The sequence below is a fragment of the Apium graveolens genome, chromosome 10, assembly GCF_009905375.1.
Source record: "Apium graveolens cultivar Ventura chromosome 10, ASM990537v1, whole genome shotgun sequence".
Taxonomy (NCBI): domain Eukaryota; kingdom Viridiplantae; phylum Streptophyta; class Magnoliopsida; order Apiales; family Apiaceae; genus Apium; species Apium graveolens.
In genome coordinates, this window is record NC_133656.1 from 56279636 (window position 1) to 56284484 (window position 4849).

General features: G+C 39.3%; 1 non-coding gene across 1 annotated transcript; it reads left to right on the forward strand.

Moving 5' to 3' along the window:
• The first annotated feature begins 2787 nt into the window (after positions 1-2787).
• Positions 2788-2894, forward strand: LOC141694965 (small nucleolar RNA R71). Its single transcript, XR_012564242.1, has one exon. It is a non-coding gene; the product is annotated as a small nucleolar RNA R71 (small nucleolar RNA).
• The last annotated feature ends 1955 nt before the right edge of the window (positions 2895-4849 follow it).

Genomic DNA, 4849 nt, shown 5'->3' on the forward strand with positions numbered 1-4849 from the left:
TGGCTTTGTCCACCTCCAAACCCTTGCTAGAGACTTTGTGCCCAAGAATAAAGCCCTGTCATACCATAAAGTGACATTTCTCCCAATTGAGAACCAAATTGGTCTCAACACACCTCTTGAGAATGTCGCCTAGATTCTGCAAGCACTCATCAAATGAATCACCAAACACAGAGAAATCGTCCATGAAAACCTCCACACTCTCACCAATCATATTAGAGAAGATAGCCATCATGCATCTCTGAAATGTGGTCGGTGCTCCACATAACCCAAAAGAAACCCTTCTAAAGGCGAAAGTACCAAATAGACAAGTAAAAGTAGTCTTCTCCTGATCTTCTAGAGCAATGGAAATTTGATTATAGCCATAATAACCATCCATAAGACAGTAGTACTCATGCACAGCCAATCTGTCAAGCATCTGATCAATAAATGGCAGAGGGAAGTGATCTTTTCTTGTGGCCTTGTTCAGCTTCCTGTAATCCATGCAAACTCTCCACCCCGTGACTGTTCGTGTAGGAATAAGCTTATTCTTCTCATTAGCGACCATGGTGATTCCTCATTTCTTTGGCACACACTGAACTGGGCTCACCCATGAACTGTCAGAAATAGGATAGATGATCCCTGCATCCAGCCACTTAAGCATTTCCTTCTTCACAACCTCTTTCATGATTGGATTTAGCCTTCTCTGTTACTCAACAGTAGGCTTGCTTCCTTCCTTTAGTAGAATTTTGTGCATGCAATACGAAGGGTTGATTCCCTTAATATCTGCTATAATCCAACCAATTGCCGATTTGAATTCTCTAAGAATTCTCAAAAGCTTCTCCTCCTCGCTACCTGAAAGGTCAGATGCAAAAATAACAGGCAGAGTAGATGCATCACCTAAAAATGCATACCTCAAATGTTCAGGTAAAGGCTTAAGCTCAAGAGTAGGAGCTTCCTCAATAGATGGCTTGAGGCACTTTGGAGATTTGTTCAGCTCCTCCATTCCAAGAGATTCTAAAGGCATATTCAACTTCCTCTTCCAGGGAGAAGCATTCAGATATTGCAATTTCTCATCACATTCATCATCTTCACTATCAAAATTCCCCAACAAGGCCTTTTCTAAGGCATCAGACCTTAGCAATTAATCAAGTTCTGAAGTAACCACAGAACCAACTCCACCTTTAAGCACTCCTCATTTTCTGTAGGGAATTTCATAGCATTGAACACATTAAAAGTTACATCCTGATCCAGCACTCGCATGATAAGCTCACCCTTCTGCACATCTATCAAGGTTCGGCCAGTAGCCAAGAAAGGTCTTCCCAAGATTATGGGAATCTTCTTATCCTCCTCGAAATCAAGTATTACAAAATCGGTAAGAAAGATGACTTTATCCACCTTGACCAAAACATCCTCAACAATGCCTCACGGGTATGAAATAGAACGATCGGCCAACTGCAAAGTCATATAAGTAGGTTTAGGATCAGGTAAGTCCAACTTCTTGAAGATTGAAAAAGGCATCAGATTGATGCTAGCTCCCACGTCACATAAGCATTTGTCAAATGACACTTTTCCAATGGTGCAAGGAACAGTGAATCTTCCAGGATCTTTAAGCTTCGGAGGCAACTTCTGTTGTAGCACAGCACTGCATTACTCCGTGAGAGCAACTGTCTCTAAGTCATCAAGCTTCACCTTCCGAGATAATATACCTTTCATAAACTTCGCATAACTAGGCATCTATTCAAGAGCTTCAGTGAAAGGTATGTTGATGTGAAGTTTCTTCAACACCTCCAGAAACTTCTCAAACTGCTTATCCAGCTTTTTCTTTTGCAGCCTCTTAGGAAAGGGAGGTGGAGGATAGATCTATTTCTCCCCTGTATTACCATCAAGAGGAGTGTGTCCAATAGTAGTCTTCCTTGGTTACACTTCTGCTTCCTTCTGTACTTCTTCCTCAGCCACAGCTTCTTCATCCGAAACTTGAGACTGTTCGGGATTTGCAATCTTCCCAGACCTCAATGTTATTGCCTTTACTTGCATTTTAGATTCCTTTTTTGCTGGTAGTTCAGTGTCACTAGGAAGTGTACCAGGTTAACATTCAGCAAGGCATTGGCAATTTGCCTAATTTTATTTTCCAAGGTCTTGATAGAAACCGCTTGGCTCTTGCACATGAGCCTCAACTCTTCCAATTCAGATTTTTCATTAGACTGTTGCAGCTGAAGTTGTTGTCTTGGTGCATATTGCGGTTGTTGAAAACTATGGGGTTGTACTGCTTTGCTGGATACTGCTGATAAGGCTGCTAAACCGTATTCTGTGTGTTGCTCCAGCTAAAGTTAGGATGATTGCGGTTGTTAGGATGATATGTGGCTGGTACAGGTTGTTGCGACCTCTGAAAGTTGCGAACTCTGAAAGTTGCGACCTATGAAAGTTGTGACCTCAGAAAGTTGCTCACGAACTGAGCTGATTCACTAGAAATGGCATACTGATTAGTCTCATGGGCATCAGCACAAAGCTCACAAACACTAGTGATCTGATTAACTCCATAATTAGACAGAGAATCCACCTTCATCGTCAAAGCCTTAAGTTGAGCAGCTATAGCAGTAGCTGCGTCCAACTCCATAATTCTTGTTGCCTTACCCAGAGATAGTCGATGAGTAGGATTCAGGTACTCATTAGCAGCCATCAGTTCAATCAATTCATAAGCTCCATCATAGCTTTTAGGCCAAAAGGCCCCTCCTGATTCTGCATCAAGCATGGGTCTATAAGTAGCACCCAAATAATTATAGAAACTAGTTAATGATCATCCAGTCAGGTATCCCATGATGAGGATACTTCATCAACATCTTCTTATATCGATCCCAAGCCTCACATAAAGATTCTCCTAATTGCTGAGCAAATTGAGTAAGTGTGTTTCTGATTCCAGCAGTCTTCGCCATAGGGAAGAATTTAGTTAAGAACTTTTGAGCAAGATTCTCCCATTTGGTGATAGACCCTGGTGGCAGAGAATGTAACCAATACTTAGCTTTATCCTACAGAGAGAATGGGAAAAGTCTCAACTTAATAACATCTTCAGAAACTCCATTGAACTTGAAAGTGTCGCAGATCTTGATATAATCTCTGATGTGCATGTTGGGGTCTTCTGTCGGAGAACCCCAAACTGAACGGAGTTCTGTATCATTTGAATCGTGCTCAACTTGATCTCAAAGGTATTAGCCGCGATGGCTGGTCAAACAATGCTAGATTGAATATCATTGATCTTTGGTTGAGATTAGTCCATCAAAGCCTTTGGATTCGCTTCTGGTTCTCCCATTACAACAAGAGCTTCTTCTTCTTTCTCAACTAAGATCTCTTCGTCAACTTTCTTCTCGACTACAACTTCTTCCTCTGTTAGATCCAGTATTCTCTTACGAGATCGAGAACGCAAATACATACATGCTCGCTAGAGTACCTAAAACACGACAAGGAATTAATTAAGTAACAATGCCCGAGTCACTGAACTTTAACGACCAATGATGACAAACACATAAACTAAAATTTAACACCACAATCCTCGGCAGCGGCGCCAAAAACTTGTTAGGGCTAGAACACACACTAATATTCACAAAAGTATATGCGAGCACAAGTAATATAGAATAAATTCAAGTTCTTTCCCACATGGACTGGTTTAGGTTAATTTCAATCAATGTATGTATGCAATACTAGTATGGTTATTATCCAATGCTAAGATGAGTAACAAATTGAGATTGTTATACTACACTTAACTAAAAAATTATACTAAAGAACATAAACTAAGATATTAAAGAGAGTTGAATAATATATGACACAAAAATGGGATTCTAACTTCATTAAATATTTCATAAATTATGTATATATAGCAGCCCATGCATATTAGACGCCTTCTCCTTAAGCTCTAGTACATCTTGTTATGAAAAATGAGCATAAATTATGTATATATAACAGCCCATGCATATTAGAAGTCTTCTAGATCAAAATCACAGTAGAAACAGGATTCTTTGAATTCGACTTGGCGCGGCCGCGCGTGGGCGCGCTATATTTCTGGACTCCTGGCGCGGCCGCGAGCTATTACAGCGCGGGCGCACCGACTCTCTGGAATAAATTTTGAATTCTTCTTTTCTTGCTGATTTGAGCTGGTCTTTTCACGAGTTTTTATTCTAGACACTATCCTAACATCATAGTAGCATCCAAACAATGCCAATTCACCTGTATTCCTGATAAATGCCTGAAATGCAAAAACACTACAAAAACACGTTAAAAACACTAATAACTTGAGTACAAAACACCAATCCAAAGTTTTACGGAACGTTATAAAGTGTCATAAATGCCATTCAACATATGCAAGGCGACCTAGGCGATGGATTTTACTACATGTTTAATTAAAAATTTATTAAGTTAATTCTAATTTTAATTGAATAATTTGCATCAAAATTTATTTGTTATAGGGGTTGTCAGAATTTGTGAGTCTGGGTTTATAAACTCTGATGGTATCTTGTTTATGCATTTGTGTTTGTTCTGTTATTTGGTTATTGCATGTTCTTGTTAACCGTATATATAAATATTCTATTTTTTCATTATTTTAGTTAATATACCCAACAATTACATATTTATTATAAAATATTGTCAAAGGAATAATATATAAAAGATTGTGAAGATATGGATTGTGAAGAAGAAGTGAGATTGTATTACTTATCACATTATATTACAACCTAGGTATAATATCAATTCAGGTGTTTTATTGGAAGCAAAAATGAAGCTCTTTTAAGGTAGTGTCAGTCCGGAGCTTGCAGAGGCGATGGCAATAAAGGAAGCTCGCAGTTGGATCATGCGATGGGGAGGCTTGACGGTGGTGATAGAATCA